Source organism: Uranotaenia lowii, chromosome 2 (genome assembly GCF_029784155.1).
Source record: "Uranotaenia lowii strain MFRU-FL chromosome 2, ASM2978415v1, whole genome shotgun sequence".
NCBI lineage: Eukaryota > Metazoa > Arthropoda > Insecta > Diptera > Culicidae > Uranotaenia > Uranotaenia lowii.
Window position 1 is genome coordinate 228,110,712 of NC_073692.1, and position 12,178 is coordinate 228,122,889.

Genomic DNA, 12,178 nt, shown 5'->3' on the forward strand with positions numbered 1-12,178 from the left:
TACTTCACTCCAAAATTTCCATCAATATGAATTGCTGGAAAAATCAGCAAACTTTAATGCTGGATTCCAGCAATCTAAATTGCTGGAAATCAGCAATCCAGATTGCTGGAAACCAGATATTTCTTTCTAAATATTCGGCTGTATTTGGTATCAAATTAATATTTCAATTCGAATTTAAATATTGAATACTGACTGTGCTATGATAAGAAATAAATAACAAAAAAAATTCCTCCATTTTGCAATTATTTACATATTTTTTTACAGAACCACATGTTATTTTAATATACCAACACCGGTTTTTGAGTCTTCGGTTTTTTTTAAACGCTTATTGATTTTTGAGGCATTGAAAAGATTGAAATGTTTTGCAATACACCTAAAATTTAAAAATACCATATTGATAGGGTTCTAATGCAGTAGAGTGCTAAAATCTTCCTTTTTTTTAATTTTTCCATGGATCCCGAGAATTCCCGGGAAAATGATCATCAGATTTCTCGAAACCCGGGAATGCAAAAATGGCCGGGAAATTGGCACTCTAATCATATAGGTATAATCTGAACGCTGAACAGTGAAATAAAATTATCAGGTGCAATGATAGGTAGAGGGAGGAATTAAAGGAAATTCTACTTGGCAGATAGGATTGATGAGTAAAAAATATAAAAATATACACGTATACACAAATAAATAAAAATGGAAAGAGCTCACCAATTTTTCTTCGTAGCTAACTGAGTATACGGGTGACATGACAGTGCGTTGACTTCCACTCTGGAATCGTTAACCTGATTCCTATATTCCATATCCATTCCAAAACTTTCCGTAGTGAACAACACGCGAAACCGGCGCCCGCCTCGGTTAAATATCGCGCGATTGAAGCAACCTGAGGTCGCGGCAGACTACGCGCAATCAGTCGAAGCAGCGCTGCCGGCAGAGGGTGAGCTTGACGAAGCCTCTCTCGAGGACTGTTGGGATACCATCAAAACAGCCATCAACAGTGCTGCGGAGAACGTCATCGGTTATGTGTAGCGATCTCGACGGAACGACTGGTTCGACGACGAGTGTAGGAGGGTGATGGACGAAGAGATTGCCGCGCGGGCGGCAGTAGTGCAAAGAGGCACCCGTCGAAATGTGGAAAATCACCGACAGCGGAAGAGGCAGCGAGTCCGACTTTTCCAGGAGAAAAAGCGCCGCCTGGAGGAGGAGGAGCTTGAGGAGCTGGAGCAGCTGCATCGTTCCCAAGAAACACGAAAGTTCTATCAGAAACTCAACGCATCCCGCAAAGGATTCGTGCCGTAAGCCGAAATGTGCCGGGATAAGGACGGGGGTATCCTGACGGACAATCGTGAGGTGATCAAAAGGTGGAAGCAGCACTTCGATGAACACCTGAACGGCGCACATGCAGGAGATCAAGACGGTGGGGGAAGGTACATCGCCGGCGTAGCCAACGACGAAGACGAGCCACTCCCAACGATGAGTGAAGTTAAGGAAGCCATTCGCTAGCTGAATAGAAACAAGTCGGCTGGGAAGGATGGCATCGCAGCTGAACTCATCAAAATGGGCCCGGACAGGTTGGCCGATTACCTACACCGGTTGATAATCCGGATCTGGGACACAGAACAGCTACCGGAGGAGTAAAAGGAGGCCCCATCTACAAGAAGGGTGACAAATTGGACTGTGAGAACTACCGAACGATCACTGTCCTCAATGCCGCCTACAAAGTGCTGTCCCGAATCCTACTCCGCCGCCTAACGCCACAAGCAAACAGATTCGTGGGAAGTCATCAGGCCGGCTTCATGGAGGGACGGTCAACGACGGACCAGATATTCACATTACGGCAAATCCTCCAAAAATGCCGGGAACACCAAGTCCCTACGCACCATCTATTCATCGACTTCAAAGCCGCATAAGACACGATCGACCGTGACGAGCTATGCAAAATTATGGACAAGAACGGCTTCTCCGGGAAGCTGATCAGACTGATCAAGGCGACGATGGATGGAACGCAGTGCTGTGTGCGGATCTCGGGTGAATTGTCGAGTTCATTCGAATCGCACAGGGGGCTTCGACAAGGTGATGGTCTATCCTGCATGATGTTCAACGTGGCGCTAGAAGGTGTTATTCGACGAGCGGTGGGCGAAATGCGGGGCACGATTTTCAACAGATCCAGTCAACTTATCTGCTTTGCCGATGACATTGATATAGTCGGCAGATCATCTGCGGCGGTGGGGAAGATCTACCGCAAACTGAAACGCGAAGCAGGAAGGATTGGGTTGATGATTAATACGTCCAAGACGAAGTACATGCTGGCCTGCGGATCCGAGACCGACCGAACACGCTTGTCCAGTAATAACAAGGTCACGATCGACGGCGACGAGCTGGAGATAGTCGAAGACTTTGTCTATCTCGGCTCACTGGTGACCGACAATGACACCAGCCGTGAGATCCGGAGGCGAATTATCAGCGGAAGTCGTGCCTACTATGGACTCCACAAGCAACTGCGGTCGAGAAGACTTAGCCATCGCACGAAGTGTAACCTGTATATGACGCTTATTAGACCGGTTGTTCTCTACGGGCACGAGACATGGATATTGCTCGAGGAGGACCTGCGTACACTCGGAGTATTCGAGCGACGAGTGTTAAGAACCATCTTTGGCGGCGTACAGGAGAATGGAGTGTGGAGGCGAAGGATGAACCACGAGCTCGCGCGACTCTACGGCGAACCCAGTATCCAGAAGGTGGTGAAGGCTGGCCGGATACGCTGGGCGGGACATGTTGCGAGAATTCCGGACGACTGTCCTGCAAAACAGGTGTTCGCTACGAATCCGGCAGGAACAAGACGAGCGGGGGCGCAACGAGCGAGGTGGTTAGACCAAGTGGAGCGTGATCTGATGAACGCGGGGTGCCTGAGAAATTGGAGAACGGTTGCTATGAACCGAGTGAATTTTAGGAATTATGTTCGTCAAGTTATGTCGTAAGACGGAATACTATGTAAATAAAAAAATAAATAATAATAACCATATCCATTCCTGTACGATTTTTTCTCCACAATTTCCAATCATGCGGTTGAAAACGGGTACAACACTCATCCTTGGACAAAACAACCGCTTCGCATAAATCCGTAAAGCCTTATCAATCTTCCGGAGCCGTGGATCCTAGGTGAAAAACTGCTTGTCTACATTAATTGCGAACTGCGAAAAAATGATAAAATTTGATGAGAGGCAATCGAAAAAAGGTTTTCTTCTGGTTAAATAAATTAACTTTTTGCTAAAATTTCTATTTTTTGTATGCTTAAATTTGGCAGATGAAAAAAACGTCTTTCTCGGCACACGCCTACTTAAATCCTCATGATTTTCTCAATTACATTTGCAATTACATAGGTAAAAATTCGCATAAGAAATCTCTGTTTTTTTTTGGCAAAACTGTAGAACTTTAATGAGATTCAAAATGATGGTTTTAATTCAATGAATAAAATTAAATTTCTCTTCTTATTGCAAATTGTTCTCAATTCTAATTAATAGATGAATTTTGACGAAATTTCAAAGAAGGTTTAAATCAAATCGATTTTTTGGTTTTTTTTTCAAAGCATAAGCAAAATCGTTTTGAAATTTTGAACAAAGTTGTTCAATGTGTTAAAACCCATAGTTTCATATACCTACTCAAAGACATTCCTGAGTGTTGTCACTCTGTTTTTTTTTTCAAACTGTGTTTCTGAAACTAAAATATTTAGGCAAAATTCAAATCCTTGATTGTATGAAGGATAATAAATAGATTTAAAATCAGTTTTCAGTTTTGATGTAGGTTTATTAGTTTACCAGTTATCAAAGATCGATTTTACACAAAACCGATGAATTTTCAAACTTTGATACGCCATAAATCTCCAAAATCAGTGGTGATAGACAAAATTTGACAAATGATTCGAGTTCAGGACTCCAAAAATGCTGTACTTTCTTGATTATCCAACACCATTAAACAGAAATCATATCATACATGATAATTGTTCTCATTTGTATAACAAAACTCTGAACCTGTTGTGAAATTTAAAAGTTGTGATTCGAACACTGAAATCTTTCCAATCACTTAGGCAGAGAGTTGAACTTGATTCAATTTTCTGCACAGAGTAGAAGATCCATGCCTCTAACTCTTACTTTTTTGATGACTTGAATCTAAGTAAATTGAAATAGATAAATATGAGAATATGTTATATCGATAAATTAATGTTTGTTATAAAAAAAACTAGCCAACACTTTTCATGCGAAAATTTATTCAATCTATTTACATGGTACAGCAAATCATTAATGTTAAATTATTTATGTAAATCTATGCCTATGATTTGTGTTACAAATTTCAAACAAATTGCAGTTCTATTTTAATTTTTTGCAGGAAAAAAAAACAATTCATAAGAAGATTGCCTTCCCTATAAATTTAGCCATAACGAAGGCAACATAAGGATCATAAAACAATTCTGAAAACACCGTATCTCACAACATTCTCTCCCGCTAGCATTGTACTGAACTAAATCCCAGAAAATTAGCTCTAAACGACCGAAACTCACCACGATCTGGAGGTTTCCTTAAACATTTTCGCCAAAAAAAAACAAATCTCACCTACAGCGTGAAAAATCGATGACGGTGGTCGCCGTCCTGGTCATTTTTGTCCTTTCTCAATGCTCGACCTACCTTTGTAGCTTTTTGTGTAGCCTCACCTTGGTCCTGGAGTGTCAAATCTGTCAAAACACACCCATCAAATGGCCCGTCGCATCGATCGATCCTTCTTGCCTTGCTGGATCCCGAAGAGAGATCAGCGTGAAACTAGCTTAGTCTGGCTGGATGGAAGAAGTCATCCCGAGAATAATTGACCGGTGCCCATAATATTGTCACAAAACAACAGTAGGTTTACAAGCATGTGTATGGGAAGGTGTCCTGTTCACTTTTTTTTTGCTTCTTTCGGCAAAAGGTTGACTGATGGGATCAACCGATTTTGGGCCTCAAATCTAGTATGTGAATGTGTGCTGTGTTGATGATAAAAGGAAGATACGTTAAATCTGAGCTAAATCAGACACTCGCCCGGGAGATCGGTCACAGTCAGTGGGATGACAGGTATCCTTCTATCCTTCGTTCGGTTTTATGTATATTCCTTCTTTTTTTGGCCAAGGATATTCATATCGACAACTTTTCATTTCAACTCCCTTCGGTTGAATTGGACAGGTAAAGTGTGACACCTTCATGTCAAAGCCTTTCATGGTGTAAATGGATCATCCTGGATTTGACTGATTATAAGGCGATTTCGGTTGTATATTCTGTAGGAGGATACACTGCGATTTCGATTCATATTTGTTTGTTTGTTTGCGCTGAAACTCAATGTGATGTGATCGATTTTATTCTGCATGGCTCTTAGCGGCTTAGTTTACTTCAGGAAGCTGCTGTCTGCTTGTTGGGTGATCTATCCCACACACAGATTTTTATCCTTTTATGTCTAACCAGTTTGGTGAGAAGAAACGGATTTCACGATGCAACGGTACTGCTCATTTTTTTAGAAAATCTTCCCATCAATTTATGTTTAAACTATTCTTCGTGTAAGTGTTTTAATGATGGTCCAAACAGGGCTATATTCCGGAATCTAAACCTGTTATAAAGCTCAAGCCAAATTTAAACTTCAGTTTAGATTTTGGCAACACAAAGTGTTCAGGCATGTTCCTTAAATCGATCGGGCCTTTATTTTCAATAAATAAAACAAAAGGGAAGATAAGGGCATAATGGCAACCTTAAGAAGAACGCATATGTTTTCATAGAAAACAGTTATAATATTTATGTGAATTTATGACCGTAGGAATGGGGGAGGGGGTTGGGGGTTAAACCCCCTTCCCCTCGTGAGGGTTCAAAAATGCTCTAAACAAAAAATACAAATTCCTAATCAAATTCTGATGAACGACTAAATGATTCATTGGTGACAATCTCGACTCAAAACCTTGAAATCTCATCCCAGTTCAATAATTCTACTACAGTTTTCCAAAAAATGTTTTAATTTTTGATTGAAATTTAGTCCCGATAATCAACTTCCAATAAGATTGGATTAAGCTTGCCAAATCTCCCAGATTTTGTCCGAATTTTGCACTTTATTTGCAAAATCAAACAAATTGTTAAATTAAGACATTTAAACCAGGGATGATAACTGTCCGATTGTTATTTGAAGCCAAAAGCGACTGTCGCAGTCATGTCCTTTATGGATTTTGTGAATGTCATCGCTAAGAAATTCCCTCGAAAAAATAGATGAATATCACTTGAATGAATGTCTTGCATCGAGATTGTGATAGTCATAGAAAAAAAAATTAAGCTAAGCAGATGAAAGTCTGTCGTTGCTTCGCTTCGATGACATTCAAAATGGCAAATGTTATGGCGACATTTAACATTTGGAATGTCACAGAGTGAAAATCGTAACATTCATTGGAATCTTCATGAAATGTTATTAAAATGAATGTCGCTACAGCTAAAACGGTTCCTTGCTTGTTTTATTCAGGAGAGTTTTGGCTGTAGACTGGACAATCTGGCCAATCAAAATAATCAGATATGAACTTGCGACACATGAATAGAAAGCTCTTGACCTGTACATGATGAGAATTGATATGAGGAGTGGTTTGGGGCCATCTGGTCCTGGCCACGGCCAATCTGACCGGTTCTGGAATACGAAAAATTATGTGGAAATGTGGAAAATTATGTTGGGTTGTAAGTTTGCATATTTTCACGCGTTTTCACGGAGAGGGGGTGGGGTTTGAGTCAAGTCCACGTGGACATACTCGTTTGGTAAATAAACAGGAAAATGTTTTTGTGAAAATCCAAAAAATCGATACATTACATGGTCCCTAATTTTTGCACACGTAGTGGAAAATCTTGCATTCGCTATTTGGAAGACTTCGTTCGTTTGCAGCACAAGATCAACCATGGCCGACCGAGCATCGCCCAATCGAGTATCTACTGGGCTTCCCTTGCCGAGCGGGTTCTACCGAACCAGAAGCCTAACCTCGCCGTCTTCAAATCGATGAGCGAAAAATACTTGAGAAGAAAATAAATTGTAACTATGAAAACAACATAAAAAAACAGTTAGCGCTCAACTTTCGAGTCGGGCGGGTGATTTTTTTTTCGATTGTTCTCCCTTAAAAGACTGTGCACGGGCTAGTTATTTGAAGACAACTTAATTCTGTGTTGGAAACCCAGATTCGCGGAAAGATTCGCTCCGCCTTTCAAGTTTTCGAGATGGGTCGACGCGAAAACGCGTTTCGAATCGACTTTGCACACTTACCGCCGAAATTTTTGAACTTTGAAGAAATTCATAATTCCATCGACCAAAAACATGGCTTAACGCTAGAAAACGTTTGCCAAATCCAACCAAATAGACTACGTCGTTGTGTATACGTGCAGGTTAATGACCCTGCACGAACGCAGCAGGTTGTTGAAGATCACGACAACAAACATAACTTTACCATCGACGGTAAACCGTACAAGCTACGGATTCAAATCAAGGATGGGGCAGTTGATGTCAAAGTATTTGACCTCACTAACAACGTAACCAACGAACAAGTTGCTAAATATCTAAGTGCCTACGGAGCAGTTCTTAGTATCCGTGACCTGCTGTGGGATGAAAAATTTAAGTTCGGAGGTATCTCAACTGGTATTCGTGCGGCCAGGGTGATAGTGAAGAAGAATATTCCGTCAGTTGTTACCATCAATGGAGAAGAAACCACTCTACAAAGGTCAGAAACAAACATGTATGCATTGCCAAGAGTTTGTACATATTGGCATTCCATGCATCCAAAACAAAAAGCTTCTTGTCCAAAAACTGCATGCTGATGAAATGAAAGTGTCGTATGGAGGCGTAGTAAGCAACAATCCAAAACCAAAAAGCGCAGGGCTGAGCCTCAGCGTTACCAAACAAACCAGCATCAACCCAACACAAACCAAGAACAACCCAACACAAACCAAAACTACCACACTTACCTCAGAACCGAACGACCAGGTCAACACTGCTGAAAGCTCACAGGTGTTGTCGATGGCACTTCCCGTGATGCCTTTGACACGAAAAGCGAAAATTGCCAAATCTATCAGCTGAAACGGATGGTAACGATTCGGACGAATCCATGGCTTCGATTTCCAACAAACGACCAGTACGACCACAAAATAAGAAACCAAAACACGCAACCGATGATGGCTGCGGCCAAAATCCCTAGGTTTAGTGATGGATTCTTTCAGCTATAACCTTGGATCCATAAACATAAACACTATAACTAACACTACGAAGCTGAATGCACTACTAAACTTCATTTGATCGCTTGACCTGAAAATCGTCTTCTTGCAAGAGGTGGAAAACCTTAATCTTACTCTTGCCGGATATACTGTGCTATGCAATGTTGATCACGCTAGAAGAGGCACTGCTATAGCACTTAAAACCCACATCAACTATTCGCACTTGGAAAAAGCCTGGACGAAGACTGATAGCTATTCGTATCAACAACACCACACTCTGTAATGTGTATGCACCCTCAGGCAGTGTTTTTCGTGCAGCAAGAGAGAATTTTTCAATTCCACACTGGCATATTATTTACGACATCGTACCGAACACGTCATACTTGGTGGCGATTTCAACTCCGTGATACGACAATGCGACACAACAGGAACAAATCCCAGCGCCGCTCTTCTGGCCGCAGTGCAACAAATACAGCTTCTCGATGTCTGGATCCAGCTAGAACCAAACAATTCAGGCCATACGTACATCACACAACAATTTTCAGCACGTCTTGGTCGTTTATACGTTAGCAAAGGTCTACGCGAACAGCTGAGAGCAACAGCTACGCATGTATGCTGTTTTAGTGATAATAAAGCTGTTACCCTTCGGATATGCCTCCCTCGACTTGGATATTCTCCTGGTCGTGGATACTGGATGCTCCGACCTCACCTTCTCACTGCAGAGATGATAGAGGAGTTTCAATCACAGTGGACATACTGGACTCGACAACATCGTTTTTTCCGTCATGGATAGCCTGGTGGCTATCGTATGCGAACGAGAAATCTCTTCGTTCTTTCATTGGAAATCGAAAATAAAATTCGAAGATTTCCGTCTACAGCAAAAAAGACTCTATGTCCAACTTAGTCAAACGTACGATGGCTACTTTCAGAATCCTACTGCATTGACCGAGATCAACCGCATCAAGGCAGAAATGGTCGTGCATCAGCGAAAGTTCTCAGATATTTTCATGCGAATAAATGAGACGCAAGTTGCTGGGGAGCCTATTCCGCTCTTCCAACGGTGAAAGAAAACGCAAGGAAAAAAACAATAACACAGCTATCACTTGGACCTTACGAAATAGTGGATCATCCAGAGGAAAGCCCGTACCATATTTATCAACACTAACGTGACCTGTATGCAGCCAGCACAAACGAACAAGCGGGAGATTCTTTTATCTGTGAGAGAGTGATTCCCGAACACGACGAAACCAATGCAGATGGGATACCACGTGAGTTCTATCTCCACACATTCGACATTGTACACAGAGAACTAAATCTCTGTTTGAACGAGGTTCTCTCTGGAAATATCCCTCCCGAGTTCGTGAACAGTATAATAGTATTGATCAAAAAGAAGGGCAGTGACAACACAATACGAAGCCACAGGCCAATCTCTCTCTTAAATGTCGACTACAAAATCTTGTCACGTATTATAAAAGCTCGTTTGGATCGAGTTATGCGATCCCATGGAGTTTTGACAGGCAGTCAAAAGTGCTCCAATGGTAGTATTTTCATCCAATACCGTTGCCCACAGAAGTTAAGGAAAGTCTTTCAACAGGATACTAAGATAAGTATATTTTTTCATTTCAATTAAAACTCGAACCATGTTATTAATTATTGGCTTAAAACATGTGAAACCGACCGATATAATATTCTTGCTACGATTTTGAGAGATATTAAGTTCTTGTTCGATGTTCGGTGATGGATAATTCCCGCATTTTATGTCGTTCGTGTTTTACAATGCCGCGTTTGGACGTGTTTTCTCTTGGTTCACAGTGCGCGATAAAAGTGTTTTGTACGTGTGTGATGATTTCGGTATTAATTATTTCCAATGCCGTTAAATGATTTCAATATTATTTCCAAAGCGGTTAGATTCGGTTCGTTTTTTTCTCTTTCTCTCCCCGTTTGCATAATGCGTTAGAACGTTTTTGCTCGTTAGGTCGTTCTTGCTTTTCTCGTTTTAAACGTGTGATAAAATTCGGTGAGTTGCACCGGTGCCAAGTGCATTGAACGTGTGCGACAATGCCACGTTAGGACGTATTAGCTCTAAATTAAAACGCGATGTACTCAATAGTGTGCGACCCGACGATCATTAAATATTTAACTTTGCTTAGATCACATCCCTTTCCAAAGGGAATCCAGATCTTATTTACCTTCCCCGCTAACAAACCACCCCTCCTGTGACGACCGTGGAGATTTAGAGGTGTATTCGTTCTTTAGTAGCAACGGAAGTCGAACTAACAATCCTTTCCTTTCCCCGATGAACCATAAGGACGTCGCCGGCGCCGTTATTGACCATATAAGATAAGGAACTTTCGAAACGTGTACACAGAAAATGGTGAGCTAATCCCAAGCCCCATTTATTTGGATCTATGTACAATTTTTTTTGGTTCTTGTCAATCACAGAGTAGCAACTACTGAAATGTACGGTTTATCTAAGCTCGAGCAGTCAAACGTGCTCCAATAGTGAAAGAACAATCTTCCAAGCAATACTCTCTCTGTAAGACCGCGTGGCTCAGCTCATCGATCGTAAACAGAGAGGCAAAGTTATTTCGTTCGATCTGGTGAATGCCTTTGATCGGGTGACACGACCGTACCTACTTGAATCCATGTGCTAACTCGGGATCAATTCGGATTTTGTCTACCTTCTTCACTTCTTCAGCAAATTATGGATGCTTCAACCTCACGACTATTATTAAACGGACATTTGTCGAGAGCTTTCTCAATCGACAGCAGTGTTAGACAGGGAGAACCTCTGTCGATGCACTTGTTTGTATTGTTCCTTCACCCCCTCCTAAGACGATAAGAACAGCTGTGCGGCAACGATCTTGTGGTTGTTTATGCGGACGACGCCTTATGCCTTATATCTCACACGCAGGTTTTACCCCTGAATGTAAGCAACACCTTTTTATTTTTCTTATTATATCAGTTTTATTTACAGAAAAGATACAAAATTAAATTCGAATAAAACTAAAGATTACTTTAATTGGTGTCACAGCGTACCAAACCAGGCACTCCAAATATTTATTTTTTTGGGGTACAAGAAATGTTCTTCGATTCTTTCTTTCAGACGGTCAACGGTCAGGTGGAGAAAGGCTTTCATACATATTTTTTGGAGTGATTCGAGAACTTATAAAGCCAATAAAGTAAAGTCATTATTCCAAAATAAGAATTAATCTTCATTGCCATTACTATTCGATCTTAAGAAAGCAAATTTCGTTTAAAGAGGTTGTTCTTGATGTTGAAATTCCAATTGAAACTCTGTACCTATCTCAATTTTATAAACTTTTAAAGGAAAATGCAGAAATCAATACTTATTTCCATTGTGTAATTCAGATATTCTAAATAAACACCATGAAGCTTCAATAAGACAGATATTTATCACTCGAAATCAAAATTCTATATTAAAAGTTTCTGTTCTACTCACTGATACAAAACTATGAATTTTGCATAAACGTTTTGAATAATAGAGACGACTTTGACAGTTCAGGCTATTCGAAACGTTTTTGTATCTTCCAGTTTTCCGAAAAGTAGCCTCAAATAGCCGTTAACATATGATTGACTCATAATATCCTTCAATTGAGAGTCCTCCACCAGTGGTCAAATTTCCCCTATATTTGCTTGTCATCTGCCGCATTTGATAGTTACCGGGATCATCTTTTTCATGCAGTTCTCTGAAAACGTCTCTGGATATCGACAACTCGTCATCTTTCCCTAAGTGGACAATCGAATGAATTGTATCAGCCAATTGAGTTTTGTTTGAACGCAACCGACCACCTCACAATCATCTGGTCATAATCACCTTTGGTTGATCTCTTCATGAATTTGGTTGGTCATTCCCGAGCCTGAGAAGGTTTCGAGATTAAGGAATTAGGGAAAACAGTGTGAGTTTTTTTTGAAAATTTTTCTTGAAA